This window comes from Xenopus tropicalis, chromosome 2 (genome assembly GCF_000004195.4).
Source record: "Xenopus tropicalis strain Nigerian chromosome 2, UCB_Xtro_10.0, whole genome shotgun sequence".
NCBI classification, from domain to species: Eukaryota; Metazoa; Chordata; class Amphibia; order Anura; family Pipidae; genus Xenopus; species Xenopus tropicalis.
The window spans coordinates 82,254,888-82,274,846 of NC_030678.2; the positions used below are offsets into that span (position 1 = coordinate 82,254,888).

General features: G+C 39.2%; 1 protein-coding gene across 1 annotated transcript in view; it reads left to right on the forward strand.

Moving 5' to 3' along the window:
- Positions 1-19,756, forward strand: part of sfpq (splicing factor proline and glutamine rich) — a 37,056-nt gene extending 17,300 nt beyond the window's left edge. The window contains exons 13-16 of the transcript XR_001169868.2: positions 143-192; positions 7,429-7,484; positions 10,465-10,696; positions 19,140-19,756. The gene's annotated coding sequence lies outside the window, so the exon portion shown is untranslated. The remainder of the gene's footprint in view (positions 1-142; positions 193-7,428; positions 7,485-10,464; positions 10,697-19,139) is intronic.
- Positions 19,757-19,959: the final 203 nt, after the last annotated feature.

A 19,959-nucleotide genomic window follows, 5' to 3' on the forward strand; every position in this document is an offset into this window, starting at 1 on the left:
GTGCAGCACTTATCTAGTCTTTGGTGGGTTTTTTTTATAGATGCATTTGGGTATTTGATGCTTTAGAGCAAGCCATTATAATAAACTTGTACTACTCTCCGGTTCTGTTGGGTTTACTCTTCAATCTTCGTTTTGCCTGCAGGCTCTGAAATCCACTATGGAGACTGTCTCAAAGAACCACAATGTAAACAGGTGCTGCTTCCATTAGACGTCTAATGCCCTTTTAGGAAGGCTGCTCTCTAGATTTTGTGGAGGGTCCAAACAGAAGAAGAAAAATATCTTTGCCAGGGATCACTCCTAATCATAACTCAGACTGGAAAAAGTTAGTGGACCTGCTGCCATAGATTGGCTGTTTCCTGTAGGATTCGCTGGTATGGTTTGACTAAGAAAAGGAGAACCTGAACTCTTTAAATCTGCCTACGGTTTGGTGTATTTCCACTTCTGGGTCAAGATTGAGAGCTCTATAAACCATAAGAAAAATTGCCAATTTTATGGCCAAAAATTGAACTTGCTTGGAAAGCCTTATGTCTTGAATGTGCAAATACCAGATCTGTAACATTTCAAGGAGATTTGACTTCTATAGATCAAAAGCTTCCAGCAGTAAATTGCCATATTCTGCAATAATATTTTGAAAATTTGGTATAATTCAGGTTCCAAAGTGAAAAATCCTGTAACATTAGGTAAACACCAGGACACTATATTCTGCTCCTAAGTACCAAACAGTAATGCTTTTCTGAATTTAGTAGTTTCGGTAAAAAAAAAAAAAAAATTTCAACAAACTGCCTCCTCTTCAACTTTTAAGCACCATATCTCCCACATAGCATTAGGTACCAAGTGTCTGGCATTTAGAGACCCCAAAAGGAAGTTGGTGTATACAAATGGCAGCAGTAATCATTTCAACCACTAAAATTCAAAACGATTATGTTGACCCCAAAAACATATTTTTGGGAAGTACACTTTTTGGTGAATTCAAAATTGGTATCCATGGTGGTTTTGATTGACATATCTACAAATTTCCTCAAATCTTCCACTTTCATCACCTTATCTCCCATATAGCATTAGGTACCAGGAAAAATCATCCTATGAAAGGCCAGGGGTCTGCTGAGCAGTGTCATTCAGATACCCCAAAATGAAGTTAGTGCATACAAATTTCATGGCATTTATTTCCTACTACCAAAAAAATATACTGCCTGATTTATGTGTGGTAAAAGTTGCAAATAAGTAAATTGACCCCCAGAAAATACACGTTCTGCCAAATTTAAAAATGGCTTTGTGGGGCAAAACAGCAAACCTAAGCTAAATGTACAGTTTTAATGTAATTTCTGAAAATTGTCTAAAAGCTTGCAATTTACCCTATTCTATACACCACATTTTCTAAGGTATCAACATAAAACATTCTAAATATGAACTAAAGGAGCCTACTGAACAGTCTAAAGCCCAATATGCATAGATTTGCTAAACTATGTGGTGTATGGAGGCACCCAAATGAAAAGTGAATATGAATTTTTCATGTTTGACACTGGCTGCTGCAATATAAGCACCCAGTATGTGTATTATATGCCATAAGACAGTTTAGACACCCTAGAAATGCATATATTTTCCAAAACTACACATTCTGACAAATGGGTAAATAAATCTTTCTACTGCAAACTACAAAGCTATGCTAAACATAAGTTTTTTTTTTACCCCATATCTCGTAATGTATCAACATAAAATATTCTTAATATACCGTCAGTGGACTACTGAACAGTTTGATGCCCAATATTCAGTTTGAATATTTTGGCTTGGCCAAATTAGTTTTAAGGGCAAAATCTAGCTAACAACACCTATGCAGAACTGAAGATGCAATAAAATCAACAAAAATCTGAGCACCAAATAACAAAGATTTATAAGCCGCTCCTCCGCTTTCAAACCCGGATGTGCGTCAGAAGGTAGAATGTATGATCTGTGGCACTTGGGTACTTTTACCCACATAATGTGGGTACCTGTGGTAGAAAAGTTAAACTTCACTTTTATTTGGACCAAAGGGTCAAGGAATAGCAAGGATCTTAAAGGTTAACGCTTTTCAGACCCTTCCAGTTCTTTATTATATGAGATACCATTACCACATAGAACCAATACGTGAAAGTCACCAAAACATTCCATATCACGTCTTATTTACCCCTTGGGTAAAATTGGGTTGCCAGCATATTCCCTATTCAAACAGAAAATAACCTCCCATATTGCCTGGGCCTTGCCAGTAGATCAGCATCACTTCACTGCATCACTGCTCTGAGGAAAAAAGCTTCTCAACTGAAGTGTTCATATTATGTGTAGTAATGAAGAGGGCATGTTTTCTCACGCTCTTTCACGCCTCTGCATAGAAACCTCTAAAGCAGAAGGAAAGAGGAAATTTTACTTACCGTAATTTCTTTTTCCTTCAAGTCCATACAGCAGCACATATGGGGTTATGTCCCCCCTCCTGTCAGGTAGGACGAGTTAATCAATTAACACATTATAATACCCCCGCCCCCCTCACATGATACGTGTTATAAAAAAGTACTTCAGTAGCACACAAAAAAATAGTTTATTAGGGTGGGAACAAACTTGTGCTGCTGTATGGACTTTAAGGGAAAAGAAATTTCCTTCACGTCCTATACTGCAGCACATATGGGAAATAGGGTGGGTAATCATCATTTCTTCTGATACACAGTCTGAAGAATAGCTCTTCCAAAGGCTGCCTTCTGCAAAGCATCAATGTCCAGCCTGTAATGTCTGGAGAAAGTATGAAGGCTTGACCACGTAGCAGCTTTGCAAATCTGGTTTGGTGGAACAAGAAGGGGCTCTGCCCATGAGGTTGATGTTGCCTGCGTAGAATGAGCTTTGACGAAAATTGGAGGAGATAGTTTGGCTGCTATATAGCATGTTTGAATAGTGTCCTTTAACGATCTAGACAAGGTCAACTTTGAAGCTGTCAGACCTTTATTTTTCCCCAAAAAAACTAAAAACAGATTCTCCGACTTCCTAAAGCTTTCTGTCTGTAGCAAGTATCTCTTCAGAGAACGGCAGACATCCAGGGAATGGTATCTCAGCTCCTCCTCTGTAGACGGATTCAGGCAAAAGGAAGGAAGCCTAATTTCTTGATTTATGTTCACCTTGGAGGCAACTTTAGGAGAAAAATCCAGAAGGGTTCTAAGGACCACTTGATCGGGGAAAAATTGTAAGTAAGGCTCCTTAAAGGCTAAAGCCTGAATCTTGCTTACTCTTCTGGCAGAAGTTATAGCTGTAAGAAATGCTGTTTTAAAGGAGAGGTGTTTTAGATCAATCTCTTCCAAGGGCTCAAAGGGTGGTTCACATAATTGTTCAAGCACAATATTCAAGTCCCATTGGGGAACCGGATCCAGAACAGGAGGTCTTATCCTCTGGGCTGCTTTAAGGAATCTTTGTATTAACGGGTCAGCCGATAACTGAGACCCCAGGTAGGCAGAAATATCGGAAATCTGGACTTTGAGGGTATAAGGACTTAGTCCTTTGTCCAACCCCTGCTGCAAAAATTCCAAAACTTCATTAACAGATGGTTTGTCAGCATTTACATTCTGTACAGAACACCACTTCTGAAAGGTCTTGACGACTCTTGAATAAGTCCTATTAGTTGAGGGCTTCCTGGATTGAAGGAGTGAATTGAGAACCTTCTCAGATAGCCCTGAGGTGGTTAATAAGGACCAATCAACCTCCAAGCAGTTAGCCTTAGGCGACTCAGCTCAGGGCAGAAAAACTGGTTCTGAAAAAGTAGATCTTCGGTCTGGGGAAGAACCCAATAGTCCCCGTGGCACATGTTCATGAGATGCGAGAACCATATTCTCTTTGGCCAGAAGGGCAATAGCAATAACTGAAGTCTGGTCCCTCCTGATCTTCCTAATAACCCTGCTGATCATAGGAACAGGAGGGAAAATTTAGGCCAGATAAAACTGCCAACTGATTGTCATTGCATCTAGGACCCATGGGTGATCCTGATGATACAGGGAGCAGAATTTTGGGAGCTTGGCATTTCCCCTGGTCGCCATCAGGTCGACCTCTGGGACTCCCCAGCGTCTGACTAATTCCTTGAATATTTTCCAATTCAAGGACCACTCCTTCGGATCCACTATCAACCTGCTCAGACGATCTGCAAGAATAGTGTCCTTTCCCCTGATGAAGACAGCAGCAATATTTAACAGATTCCTCTCTGCCCAGCAAAGAATCCTCTGAGATTCTTTTAGGTGTATCTGGGATTTGTTCCCCCCTGATGATTCAGGTAAGAGACAACTGTTGAATTGTCGGATCATATTGTTACTGCTTGACCCTGGATTAAACTGGAAAAGGTCACGAGGGCCTTGAACACCACCCTCACTCTCTGTAATTAAAAGAGAGATGAAAGAGACATTTCTATGGCATCCCAAAGGCCCTGAGCCATCTGTTGCCCTAGGTGAGCACCCCATCTTTTGGCCGAGGCATCTGTTGTTATTAAGATTCCTATGGGATCCTGAATTGACCTCCCTCTGGCATATCTGACCGGCTGAAGCCACCAATCTAGAGAGTCCTTTACCTCCTGGGAGATTATCCATGTGGAATCCAGGGATTCTTCTGTCCTGTCCCAGACTGTCAAGATTTCCTGTTGAAGGGGACACATGTGCAACCTGGCCCAAGGTAGGGCTTCTATAGAAGCTGTCATTAGACCTAAGACTTTCATCATCTGTCTCAAGGAGACAGGAACTGGATGTGTGAGTTGAGTAACGCATGATGCATGATGTTGGCAATCCTCTGGGAGGTTAAGGTAATGGTCATCTCTTCTGTATTGATATTCATTCCCAGAAACTGCTTTTGCCTTGAAGGAATTAAAGAAGATTTTTCTTTGTTGACAATCCAGCCCAGATACCGAAGAATTATCAACGATCTCTGCAGATGCTTTAGGAGGAGGGAGGCTGAGACTGCGTGGAACAGCCAATTGTCTAGGTAAGGTATCACATGGATACATGGAACTGCAGTAACAGATGCGACTACCTTTGTGAAAACCCTTGGAGCAGATGTAATCCCAAAGGGTAGGACACAAAACTGAAAATGATGAAGCTGATTCTCTAGGAAGACTGCAATTCTTAGAAATTTTCTGTGAGCTGGAAAAATGGGAATGTGGAGATAGGCGTCCTTTAGATCCAAGGTTGCAAGGTAGTCTCCTTGTTCTATCATCCGCAAGGTTGACGTTATTGTTTCCATCCTGAAATGTTTCTTCCGAATGAAGCGGTTTACAAACCTGAGGTCTATGATGGGTCGAAAAGAACCATCCAGTTTTGGGGCAAGGAAGACTGTAGAATAAGTGCCGCTGCCTTCTTCCAGAATTGGAACTCTTTCTAATACTCTCTTTTCGCAGAAGGTATATGTTGCCTCTTCCAAGCACCTTGCTTTTGTGGAGAAGAGCTTTTCTTGGTGGGAAGAAACCATGGAGGGGGAAAAGCAAAAAATTTGATTCTGTACCCCTCCTCTACTAGCTGTAGAACCCACAGGTCTGATACAGTCTCTACCCAATGGTTTAGGAAAAAGGCTTGTCTTCCACCCACTGGAAGACTTCTGGCATCAGAATTCACACTTACGGGCTGATGACAGGTATTTACCCCTGCCTCTCTGAGCCCTGGATGGTCCCTGTGATCTGGAAGACTGGGGCTTATCTTTATCCTTTTCGCCTGACCCATCTTCCACTGGAATGGTAGTGCGCTTAGAGAGATGAGCCACCACTACATCTACTAATGGAGGGGATTCCCAAGTTTTAAATCTCTTATTAATAACAGGGGCTTTATCTGGGTTTTTCCACTCAAATTCCATTAAATCCTTTATCACAGGGTGAAAGGGAAAAGTTTTAACTTTTTTAGCCACCTCCTGAGATTTCTCAGTATCAGTACACTTCCCCTCTTGTGCCTCAATAGCCCCTCTCACAGCTTTAATCAGTTTACAGATATTATCTGGATGAAAAAGGGAGGTATCCACTATATCCTCAGAAGAAGAAGAAGCCACTTCATCAATAACAAAAAACTCACCTTCCTCAATGGAGGAGGGGGTATCCTCTGCAACCGGTCTAGGAACTTCCTTCAAAATGGATTGCTTGAATTCCATAAAGGTTTGCTGCAACAACTCTTTAAACCATACCATAGAGGGTTCAGGCTGAGGGGTAGTAGCAGTATCCTTAGACAGACAATCCTCACAACTTCCCCTGGAATAGCCATCCGGAAGGGGGGGTTTGACATTCCCTGCAGGCAAGATGCCTAGTCTTAGAAGTCTTTTTCCCTTTAGACTTCTCCATCTGCCTGGACATCTGTAGAAAATTTTATATGAGAAACCATAGAGGGGAAAGTAACAAGATTAATCATAAGCATAGAGAAAGGATACTACAAGTACCTTAAAATGCTTTGCAGCATCTACAGCCCTAGAGAGCAGAAACGCTGAGTCTGCAAGTTAGGGCAGAGTTTAAGGGAACGAACCATACCTTTCAAAATTTCCAGGTCGTGACGTCATCAGCGCGCGCCATTGACTTGAGCGCATCCATTGCCCTGCTGTAGCTGCGACCTGCGGGGAAGGAGGGGGCCTCGTGGGGAAGAAAAAAACACGTATATGTCAGGGGGCGGGGGTATTATAATGTGTTAATTGATTAACTCGTTCTACGTGACAGGAGGGGGGACTTATCCCCATATGTGCTGCAGTATAGTAGGTGAAGGAAAGGCATTTTGCCAAACGATAGTGCCAGCTAGAACACTATATTTATTCTGCAGAAAGCTTTACCATACCTGAGTAAACAGCCCTAGAAGCTCCCTCTGTTTGTTTAAGATAGCAGCTGCGGTTTTAGCTTGGTCTCGGTAGCTTCCCTACTGCATCTCTAGCAGTTGGTAGCTCAGATCACACATTCTGGTGGGAGGGGGAGTAAAAAAAGGGAGTGAGAGAGCTGAGCAGATTTTTGCTCCATACCTGAGGGAGCCCTAAAGGAGAGGAAGTCTGATACTGAAGAACATGTTTACACAAAAGAAGACAAGAAATCCTGTGTTTCTTTTGAGAACTCAAAGCAGCTTTTCTGTGAGTGCTTATGTCTGTATTTACATAGACCTTTCTTATAAAGCTTACTTAGTTTTTACCTTTACTTCTCTTTTAAAAAGTACAAGCAAATACTCATCTATAAGACGCTATAGAGGAGAATGAAAGTTATCACTGGCAGCTACCAAAATGTTAGGCACCCCCTTCCCCTGCCAGTCATTATAATAGCACTGACTTGGGTATTTATGTAGAAGCTTGTTAGCTGCAATCTTTTGTCTTCTTTTTTTTGGGGGTGGGGTGGGGGCAGTAAGTCACATGTACTGTAGAGTAGAAAAGCTAGCTTTTTCACATCTAAATTCATCTTTCACTCTGCTGCACATGTGCTGACTGAACAAACAGAATATGGAAGAACATAATGAAGATGGACAGATATACCCCAGGCAAGTAATAAACAGGTAACAGGTATCAGTGATTATAATCAGTTGGGGGTGTCTAACATTATTTGTATTTATTATTGTGATGACATTTTGTTCTTTTAATTTCTTGTTATGCTGTACAGCGCTGCTTGCATAAACAGCACAATATAAATAAAACATAGATACATACATTAGATGAAAGGAGATTAGGTTTTAATACAAAATGGTGTTTACAGTACATACACATAGTAATCGCACAAAAGATCGTTCCCACCCTCCACTGACGTTCAGGGCTGAATCGTCTAATATGGAGGTAGAAACAATAGAAATTCTACCTCCGCCTGCCGATTCAGCCCTAAACATAGATTTTGCTCAGAAACCTTCAATGGCGCCAAATCAAAATCTTTAAACCTGGTCAATCAACATGATGAACAAAATCCACAGCCTTTGTGATATCAGTCGCCTCTTTGAGCCACCATACACGCACCAAATATTGTACGATGGTAACGGTGCATGTATGGCCGGCATTAGAGTTGTGAAGTTGTGGATTTCTCTGAACCGTTTCTACAGGCAGATACATTAGATAGCTTCAAGAAGGGGTTGGATGGTTTTTCAGCATGTGAGGGAATCAGCGATATTGAAAATAGCAGTGCATGTTGACCCAGAGCAGCCCAGAACTGGCATTCTGTGGGTTCTGGCAAATGCAAGAAGGGCTGCTGTAAGATGTTATAGACAGTTACTATTTAGTGAACTGCCGGGGGCTGTTTGGGCCTCTGTGTATTTGAAATGCCAGGGTGTATTTTGACTCTCAGTCCAGAACTGATCCAGAGACTGGTCCAGTTGCCATCTGAGGCATATTGAAAAAGCTTCAGATGATACCTTTGGATCAACTAGGTTTCATTTAAACAAAAATGTTGAATTTGATGGTTGTGTCCTTAGTCAACCTAAACGACTATGCATGTAACTATATAAATACTTTTAAATAATAATTGGTATCTTGAAATATTTTAATAATTTATTTGCCTACTACACTATTGGAGCCATAACCCTAATGAGGTCAGAAAAAGGAACAGGTTAGGAATACCATACCTTATACAACAGGCTTACTGAACCATCCCACAGATACAAAAGCTTAGTGACAGGAATGATCTATGGCTCCATTCCCTCCCTGCCTTTTGTTGTTTAGCCCTATCACGGTTACATCAGGCTGCAGCTGTACTTTTTTTTTTTAACCTTTTGCATCATAATACAAAATGAAACAAACAAACAACATTTATGTATACTTTACAGCTTCCATAGATTTGGTAAGGTGTTATTGTTTAGTCAGTGTCAGTCAACGGAGGTGTGAAGTGTAAAAAAAAAAAGGAAAAGGGGGGAGGAAATGTTAGGGAAAGAATGGGAGAGTCAGTGCAATCTCACAAGTATAGCAAACAGATATGTTAAAGGGGTGGTTCAACTTTATGTTAACTTTAAGCATGTTATAGAATGCCTTTCTCTTCTGCCTCTCTTCTATAACAGTTTGATGAGCAGTAGTATCTCTGACTTAGCAGTGACAGAGCTATATGCGAAAGTCCTAATTGTATGTGCAGAAAGTTCCATATATCTGTCCAAAATGTTTCGATTTAGGTGCACCACCATAAAATATGAAAGAAGGTGCTTTCTCAGAGCACACTTTTTAAAACTGGAGTCCATAGCGTTTGGGTAAATTTTGGGTAGAGCCTGTCCCTGGCAGAGATGGAGGTTTATTTATTTGGCTGAGAACGTCACTCCACATATCCTGGTCGAGATTTCCTATGTCTTGGTTCCATTGAGCTTTAGCTCTTTCAAATGAATCTGGGGCTAAGTCCATTATGCCACTGAAGGGATTGCAAATTGGGTAGTTAGGTGTTACAGTCCATATTTTTAGTAGTTTTTCCAGCAAGGGTTTGTTAAGTTTTGGCTGGAAATTTTTATAAAAAGGCATGTTTAATTAAAAATACCTCAACAAGTATTGGTTTGGTAGGTTTTAGTCAAATACTTTGAGTTTATGTTGGAGCTCTGTAATGCCTTTATTAGTCCAAATATTAGTGTCTGGTATTTGGGGAAAGTGCTGTAACAGCTTGTTGTTCCACAGTGGCATTGTGGATGACCATTGGTTAGCAGTCATGTAAGCTCATTGTCATTAAAGCCACAATCTGCCAGCATTTGTATGTGGGTAAAGTCATTATTGGAAGGCAATGGTCCGGTTGTGGTCCAGCAAGGGGCAGTGTCCGGAGGGATTCCTCTGATCCTACTATCTTAATTTTCAGGGTGAGGTCTTTTTTTTTGTCAGGGTTAGGGTGCCAGCATTGTTGTAAGTTAGCAAATTGTGCAGCCAATCAGTAATTTCTGAAGTTGGGAAGAGCTAGTCCTATAAAAACAGCATGTCAATGTCAAGGAACCATTTCAACAGGACATATGTTGGAGCTTGGGCAGCTGTATTTATACTAAGTTTAAACAACATCCCAAAGCATCAGCTGAAATTTAGTATCCATCTGTAAAATAGTCAAATGCTAAGATTGATTGACCTAACATATATAGAGGAGAAATCTTACTTTGCCTGTAGAGGATGCAACTGCTGTAGATAATAATGTGTTTTGGAGCAAGAAGTTTTATATCTGGCCTAGGCTAATACTCTTCCTGACAGAAATAAAATAAGTTGGCTCAACAATATATACAATATAAATGTTTATCTTTCTCACATTAGGGGATGCTTGAGAAAGGAGAATACAATTATATTTTTGAGAAGAAATGTAGTAATGCAAACACCATAAACTCTATTACAGCAGTTAAACTGATATATTGATAGGACAAAAGAGAATAAACCACAGTGATGGTATTTATTTGTCCCCTTGGGACCTGATTGTATGTACACAAAACTATTTTTGGTAGATCTTTAAGCAGTTATGTATTGTGATTGTATGAGCAAGCAGGTGCTTTAACCTGGACTTGTTAATATTTCAGAGCCTGAATAATTCATGAATGTATTCCTTATATACAGCAGGGAGCTGGCTGTGAAAGCTGCTTGCAATGGCTGCATTGAACAAGCGACCTATATCAAAACAAGCACCACAGCACTCAAGCAAGAATGGATTCAGGAGAGAGGCAGTCAGCCTCACGGTGTCCTCCAGTACCTACATAGCTACTCTTCCTAACGTAAAACCTGCACAACAGGACACGATGGAAGAAACAAAGAGACCACAAACTGATGCTCTTGCTAGCAAACTTCACAGGTATGTTTTGTATTAAACATTCTTTCTACGTGGCAGTGTATGCTTGTAATAACAGCAATTCTTAACTTGCACCCCTTTTTTCCAGTGTTTTTGGGCTATAGTTCCCAATCCCCTCTACCAGCAAATGGGTGGTCAGAATCCTGAAAGCTGCAGTAAACAACTAAGCGCTAAGTGAGACATCCCTAATTTAAACTATCTTACATTCAACTGGTCATTTTTAAATCAGTTAAGTCAAGTTAAATATAATACACACTTTATTTTTTTCTCTCTCTCGCTCTCTCACTCGCTCTCTCTCTATATATATATTTATATATAGAAACAACAACAAGAGATCCTCTGCACTCACCCATTATCAATATATAGAACATTAAGACATTCGGTGCATTTAAGCTACTAAGAAATGCCCTTCCCTTTAAGCAAAACAGGGATTGTTTGTCCATATATTGCAATATACTTCAAGCTGGCCAACTGCGTCAAAGTCATCCCTTTTGACCAGTTCCTACACTGACTTATGCGATTCATTAAGAATTCTACTGCTTCAATATACATTTAGCCAAGGGACTAAGTTTTACCTGCAACTTTCTTGCTTTCAAGGTTAAAACCCCCATATGGTTGCCCTTTTATTGGCTCCACTGGGATATATATATATATATATATATATTTTTTTTTTTATTTTTTTTTTAAATAATTAAATACAACAATGTTACTGTATGACATTGATATAAAGGCCTTGAAAATAATATCCCATACTAATGGACAACTGTGAGTATTTTATTGGTGTAACTAGAGGTTACAGGGCCTTTAACATTAGGAAAGGGCCTGTTTCACATTGTGATCAGTCAGGATCACAATGTGACCCCCAGTAGTCCTGGGCCATTTAGCAGCCAGTGGGGTTTTACCTCTATTGCTGCACCTTTGGATTTTTAAAAAATGGTATCTTCATGGCGGAGAAAAACAGAAATGGGGCCCACTATTCAACCATTTTGTAGGAATCAGCTCCAGCAGAGCCTTCCAGGCTTCTCTATATATATAGTATTAATTAAGGGGGCTGCCATAGCTGGCCTCTGTAGTTATTCTGCATGTTGACAAGTGACAGGTAACAATGTAATGCCAAATGGGTTAAAGAGATGCATGTTCACAAATGCCATTTGACAGGTTGATCTTGTTCAAAGCAAAGGACCAAAAAAGTAAAAGATCTGGGCATAACTTTGGGATACTTTATGTTGCCAAGTACAGCAGTTCTATACTGCTAAAGAATATTATCTACCCAATTCAATACAGCCCTGTACAATCATGTATTAGTAAATTTGGGGAAGGAGGGTTACTTTAAGGTTTTTGAACACCAGGATGCACATATCAGACCCATTTCTACAATCAGGTGTTCCTTCTGTGCTTTATTTGTCCTTTGGAGAGCCAGTGCTGTATTCCAACTCGAAAATTGCAGTCCAATGAATCTTAAATTCAGCAGCTATGTATCTTAGATGTTACAAAGGCAAAGCAATATTAAATGTTTTAACTTGATTTACAATCAACTTTAACTTGAATCTAAAGGTTCATACACATGAGGGGGCATTAACTAATGTTTGTATTTTTTTAATTTTACAATTCCTGTTTTTTGTCTAAAAAAACCCCAAAACATTCATTTTTCAGGATTTATAGTGTAAAAACAATCATTAAAAACGTTGCCATCTAAAATCTTGGGGGTTTTTTTGTTTGAAAGTCCACGAAGATTTGTGGAAAATGTCTTTGGGCTTTTTCATAATATATTTTAATAAATAACTAGACATTTGTGGTTTTAGTGGAAATGAGTTTAGTGGTTCTAAAACCACAAAAATCAGAATGGTGATACATCTACCCCATGGTGTCTGAGATGTGCTCATGTGATACAGTTATATGTACTCACTTCACACAGAGAAGTCGACTGATCATATTTTTCAATGGGATTGAACCCTCAGATTGTAATTCAGATTAACTCTGAACACATAAAGATTTAAGACCATAGAATACAGCACAGGAGGGGAGGAGGCAAAAAAAAGAAAGAAAGAAAATCTCTATATGTGTCAGTAATATCAGTTTGGATTAGGTTTTCAGAAATCAATAAACTTCTATTATCTGGTTTTGTTGAAGAGCAGAAGGGAATAATTGCCATTTTGCAGTTATGCTTCTACAAGCACCTTCTGGCTGTTATTGCTTTAGAAAGTGATGTTCAATTACAGACAACAGCTAAGCAGCAACAGACTGTGCATTCCACTAAAACAGTGTATTAACATAGAAATAGTCAGGCTGATACAAATATGACAGATCATTTCAGAAAGCACTGGAGGTGCTCAGTGCCCACAGGTGCAGTGCAGCTTGAAAAAAACTACATCAAGACAACCCCCATCCATGTTTAAGCATTAAAGGAGAAGGAAAGGCTAAGTCACTTTGGGGTGCCAAAATGTTAGGCACCCCCAAGTGACTTTAATCGCTTACCTTTTACCCCGGGCTGGTGCCCCTGTTAGGAGAAAACTGCACCAGCCTGGGGTACCTGCGAGCGTCTCCTTTTCCTTCTTCCGTCTTTGTGCTTGCGCATGCGCAGTAGAGTGAAAAGCTGAACTTTTAAAAAAAAAAAATGGTCTTTTTCACTCTACTGCGCACGCGCCGGCCCGGGGGTTCCGAAGACAGAAGAAACAAGGAAGAGAAAAACACTTGCTGCAGTTACCCCGGGCTGGTGCTGTTTTCTCCTAACAGGGGCACCAGCCCGAGGTAAAAGCTAAGCGATTAAAGTCATTGGGGGGTGCCTAACATTTTGGCACCCCCAAGTGATTTAGCCTTTAGCCTGTAACCAGGGGTTCCTGAAAAAGGAATTTGTGAATATTGTGAAGGGGGGCTATTGGGGAATTCAGTCACAATTAGTATAATGTAATTTTTTATAGACACTACTATAACCAGGACATGTATATCGTTTTCATCTGTTATTGAGTTACAGAGAGTAAAGCTAGTTTGTAACCAAGGCACTCTCTACAGGATGGTGGCACACATGCCTGATTGAGGCCCAGAAAAAAAAAATCTACAGAGAGAGACAGAAAACAATACAATCCCATTAGCACAAACAAACTCTGAGATTTCCTGGCATGCCTGCTTTTTATGGCATGAATGTGATACCCAGGAGAATCCTAAATTACTGATAATAATATTCAGTTATGGAGAATATGCCATAGCATACCCTTGTAGAGCTAGAAAAGCTCTACAACATTTAAAAATGTACTATAACCCATTTAGTAGATGCTTATGATGCAGGATGTACCCTGGAATGGAAGTGGATTTTCAGATTGTTGGGTTGTTTTTATAAAGCCAGTCAGCTGAGACAACCGCTATGTCAACACACTCATAGCCATATCCATTTCTAGGCCCTGGGTCATCCATTTTAGGCCAGAAAGTGTTCTATAGCATATACAGTAGTGCATGTTGTTCTGTGTGTGTACTCTCCCTATTCAAGGAAAAATCACCAACCAGCACCTGAATATAACTGCAAGTAAAAAACGATATTTACTATATTTCTGAGTGGCATAAATGACGGGGCTGTACAAATATATTGGATCTCCATTTTTAATTTGTTGTTGCCTAACATTTTGGCACCCCCAAGTGACTTAGCCTTTCCTTGTCCTTTAAAAAAATCTATTTGAATTTTTTAAAAATGGATTTCAATGCAGGATTCTGCTGGAGAAGCTCTATTAACTGCGTTTTGAAAAAAACATGTTTTCCCGTGACAGTATTTCTTTAAGTACAATTATACCTTCAACTTGCTTCAAATGCTTCACTCCAGCACTACAATCAGTTAACTGAAGCTTTTACAAGCTGGAGATTTTGACATAGTCATTGTCTGTATGTATATTTTTTAGACTGCAAACTCTATTCCACTGGGTGTTATTTACCACTTGCATCAATAATTGTATGTAATTTGTGTGTTCATTAAATATACATCTCTATCTACCACACTGTGAAATATGTTGGAGCTTTATAGATATGTGTTAATAATACAAATAATAATGTTTAATGAGACATTTTAGTTGTCTCATAAGGGAGCAATCAGGTATAATGCGCTTGTATGTTGGTATACTAACTAGTATATGATATCTGAATCAAAAGACATGCAAAATACTTTTTTTTTGGTTTTCAGAAAAAGAGATGATTAGTTTAAATTAATATAATGTGTGTTTTGGCTACAATATGGAAAAATCGTAAACTGTTAAATACTCTTTCCACCCTCTTGGGGTGGCAGCCCTGGTGGGCCCTGCACCCCCAGTCAGACCATGTATGGCTTTTTATCAGATTAGTACCCATTGATTGTTGCCATCAATTCCAATAAGGAATTTGAATTAGTTGCACTGCATAAAGAATTTGCATAAAATCCACTACTTTTTGTGGGATTCGGTCATTCTATTTTAAAGCTTTATGCAGGCATGTTTAAAATGTAATGTTAATTTCTGAATATGCAAAGAAGGTTTGGATTTGGTTTGGTGCTACATCTGATCTTTTGTGATATTCAGATTTGGTACATCCCTATTTAAAGGTATAGGACCTGTTATCCAGAATGCTCGGGACCTGGGGCTTTCCGGATAAGAGATCTTTCCGTAATAGGGATCTCCATAGCTTAAGTCTACTAAAAAATAATTTAAACATCATTTAAACCCAATAGGATTGTTTTGCCTCCAATAAGGATTAATTATATCTTAGTTGGGATCAAGTAAAAGGTACTGTTTTATTATTACAGAGACAAAGGAAATCATTTTTAAAAATTTGAATTATTTGCTTATAATGGAGTCTATGGGAGATGGCCTTTCGCAAGTTTCTGGATAACGGGTTTTCCGCATAAGGGATCCTATACCTGTACTAGGAAAACCCACTTTATTAAAAGGGAACAGCATATGTATGCACTGCTTTTATCTGCTTGTTCTATTGTGTCTTCAGCTTAGCTTTGTATTCTCTTCTGTCTCTTCACTTCTATGTCTATATTTCCTGTTGGCAGCTTATTTAACCTTCCAGCACTTACTACTTTGGAGTACTATATCGCATTGTAATTTAGCAGCTGTGGTTTACAACAGACACTAATTCCATGGAGTCTAACCTTATGAAGATTCTGCAGATATTAATCCAAACTAAGGCAGAAATAAGACAAAATGAAAACATAAATCAAGCAAAGGTGAAAATGAATTTGTTCCTGGTCACAACAAAACAAATATTTCTTCCTGGTATAAACCCAAATTTAGAGAACCACCCCTTACCCAAACAAACAAGGATTTTCCCATTGTCCATTATCTTACATTAAACAACACCTTCCTACCTTCCTCTGCTAATACAGGTATGGGATCCCTTATCCGGAAACCCGTTATCCAGAATGTTCCGAATTACAGAAAGATTTAAGTTATGAAGATCCAAATTACAGAAAGATCTCTTATCTGGAAAACCCCAGGTCCCAAGCATTCTGGATAATAGGTCCCATACCTGTACCCTAAATTTATTTTTCTAGTCGGAAAGAATTACATTTAACCATTTACTGGGAATAGAGTTTTTTCTTTAGAGTTCCATTTACTGACCTTGAATGTGTTTAAAGAGGGAACCATCATGAAAATATCAGCTGTCAAGCTCTGCATCTTGTCTGACTGCTCCATATTGACAGCAGAGGTTGCCTCTATACTGGGTCCTACTGTACAAGTGTGTTGCATAAAGTAGCCCACAGTGTTGGTGTTCTTCTGGCCTAGGTTAGTCCCATATTTGCTGAAATAAATCTTGCATAATACATTATAGCCTATGTGCTCTCTTTTCAAACTTTGTACTTTATTGTTGGAGGGTGGGTTGGATATGATAGAAATGGAACCTGGCAAGTGTTTTTAGACAGCAAAGTACAGTAACTTTCTGTATAGGAGGGAAAATCAGAGGGAATGCCACACAGTGCAGATTGGTATTATTAAACTATGCCCTGTTTATATGGTGACTGAGCACATGTGGTGTCTGAGACCATCCACGATCAAAACATATTAAATCATATTAAATTTAGCTGACAGATAATATAGACATGGACTCACAAACTGGCAACTATTTTTAAATTTCAATTTCCCCCCTTTTTAATTTCAATACATTTATATTTGTATTCTAAGTTCAAGCATCCAGACTTAGTGCATAATGGTGGAGAAGCAGGGAATCAAATCATGAAGCAGTGCAATTTTTCCATTCAGAATACCATATTGCAAACAATATTCTTTTGAATAAAATTCCAAGATGTTTTTGTTCCACAATCATCTTAAAATATACCCTTTCCATACACAAAGACTAACAGGCAAGTCATAACTAAATACCAAAAATAAAAATATAATAAACCCTGTAAATACACGCTATAAATGAGTTAGAAGTTTGTATAATCAAATCTTAGCCCCTTAATTAAGAACAGTAATCTTTGGCGTCCATGACACCACGATAGTCCATCTACTTTCTCAAATGAATCTACAAGAACAGAGATCTATATAACAGACATAGATATTCAGCTCTATATTTAAAAATGTTATTGTACAAAAAGTAAACAAAACCAAATACAAATATGTTTTAAAGGCAGCAAATATTAAAGTAAAAACAGCAAGTAAATTAGAGCCAAGCTATAATTAAATGTATATACAGTGGTGTGAAAAACTATTTGCCCCCTTCCTGATTTCTTATTCTTTTGCATGTTTGTCACACAAAATGTTTCTGATCATCAAACACATTTAACTATTAGTCAAAGATAACAGAAGTGAACACAAAATGCAGTTTTTAAATGAGGGTTTTTATTATTTAGGGAGAAAAAAAATCCAAACCTACATGGCCCTGTGTGAAAAAGTAATTGCCCCCTGAACCTAATAACTGGTTGGGCCACCCTTAGCAGCAATAACTGCAATCAAGCGTTTGCGATAACTTGCAACGAGTCTTTTACAGCGCTCTGGAGGAATTTTGGCCCACTCATCTTTGCAGAATTGTTGTAATTCAGCTTTATTTGAGGGTTTTCTAGCATGAGCTGCCTTTTTAAGGTCATGCCACAACATCTCAATAGGATTCAGGTCAGGACTTTGACTAGGCCACTCCAAAGTCTTCATTTTGTTTTTCTTCAGCCATTCAGAGGTGGATTTGCTGGTGTGTTTTGGGTCATTGTCCTGCTGCAGCAACCAAGATCGCTTCAGCTTGAGTTGACGAACAGATGGCCGGACATTCTCCTTCAGGATTTTTTGGTAGACAGTAGAATTCATGGTTCCATCTATCACAGCAAGCCTTCCAGGTCCTGAAGCAGCAAAACAACCCCAGACCATCACACTACCACCACCATATTTTACTGTTGGTATGATGTTCTTTTTCTGAAATGCTGTGTTACTTTTACGCCAGATGTAACAGGACACGCACCTTCCAAAAAGTTCAACTTTTGCCTCGTCGGTCCACAAGGTATTTTCTCAAAAGTCTTGGCAATCATTGAGATGTTTTTTAGCAAAATTGAGACGAGCCATAATGTTCTTTTTGCTTAAAAGTGGTTTGCGCCTTGGAAATCTGCCATGCAGGCCGTTTTTGCCCAGTCTCTTTCTTATGGTGGAGTCGTGAACACTGACCTTAATTGAGTCAAGTGAGGCCTGCTGTTCTTTAGATGTTGTCCTGGGGTCTTTTGTGGCCTCTCGGATGAGTTGTCTCTGCGCTCTTGGGGTAATTTTGGTCGGCCGGCCACTCCTGGGAAGGTTCACCACTGTTCCATGTTTTTGCCATTTGTGAATAATGGCTCTCACTGTGGTTCGCTGGAGTCCCAAAGCTTTAGAAATGGCTTTATAACCTTTACCAGACTGATAGATCTCAATTACTTTTGTTCTCATTTGTTCCTCAATTTCTTTGGATCTTGGCATGATGTCTAGCTTTTGAGGTGCTTTTGGCCTACTTCTCTGTGTCAGGTAGCTCCTATTTTAAGTGATTTCTTGATTGAAACAGGTGTGGCAGTAATCAGGCCTGGGGGTGACTACAGAAATTGATATTGAAATTGAAAATTGAAATTGATAAACCACAGTTAAGTTATTTTTTAACAAGGGGGGCAATCACTTTTTCACACAGGGCCATGTAGATTTGGAGTTTTTTTTATCCCTTAATAACGTAAACCTTCATTTAAAAACTGCATTTTGTGTTCAATTATGTTATCTTTGACTAATAGTTAACGGTTTTTGATGAGCAGAAACATTTAAGTGTGACAAACATGCAAAAGAATAAGAAATCAGGAAGGGGGCAAATAGTTTTTCACACCACTGTATATTGTCCTGTAGTACAGCAGTCTTGGTATAATGTTGGTATAAAACATTGTGCTCTTGTCTGTGGTTTGGCATGATATACAGCTGTATTTGACATGTGACATGTTTGTGGGAGGATAATTAAAGGGCAAATAATATTTTTTTTTTATACCCTAATATAGGTGTGTTGGATCGGCCCATAATGGGACACGGACTCAACATAAAAAAAGTATGCTTATGGAACCTGGCGGACATGTGACATACTTTCACTTCTGCAAACCTATCAGGCCTGGATTACGAAGAGACTACATAGGAAGAAGAGCACAATGGCCTCATCAAGACTTGTCCAAGGAGGAGATGGCTTCCCCTTTCCATGAAGAACATCATCACCTTGTGGTTCATGGTGTCTCGTGTGGACAGACAAGTCAGAAACTGCCCCAACAGGCAGCTGAGAGAATGCAGCTTCATGTGTACTTACCGTGCGGCCAGCAGACAGGCAGAGATACATCAGAGTTTCAGTCTGAGGAAGAAGAAACCAGTTTTCAGTTTAGCTCTCTTAGGCTACAAGAAAGTGAGAGCTGCGGCTCAGGCTAATCAGACTGACTGGTTTTACACAAACCTCTCAGACAAAAAATTCCTAGTATTTTGTCCATCTTCTGTGGAGCGATAAGGGTGACAAAACAATCACATTATAGAGCTCAATAATATAAGAACTATTGCACTACTTTCCATACATTATTGTTATTTGAGCCTGGTAAAGTAAATATGTTAATAAATATGTTGCTTATTAATTCCAAGATGTTTTATAGCATTATTATTTTTTGCTTCACACTGTCACAGCACACCTTTTTAGTAAGTGCATTTGATTAATCCCATTACAAGCCTTTGAAAATTGTCCCTAAAAATAAAGCCTGTGGCATAATTCCATCTAATTGTTATGTTGAAGAAATAAAAAATTGTAACCCAAGGGAGTTTCTAGTACAGTGGTTAGGAGAGAGCTGT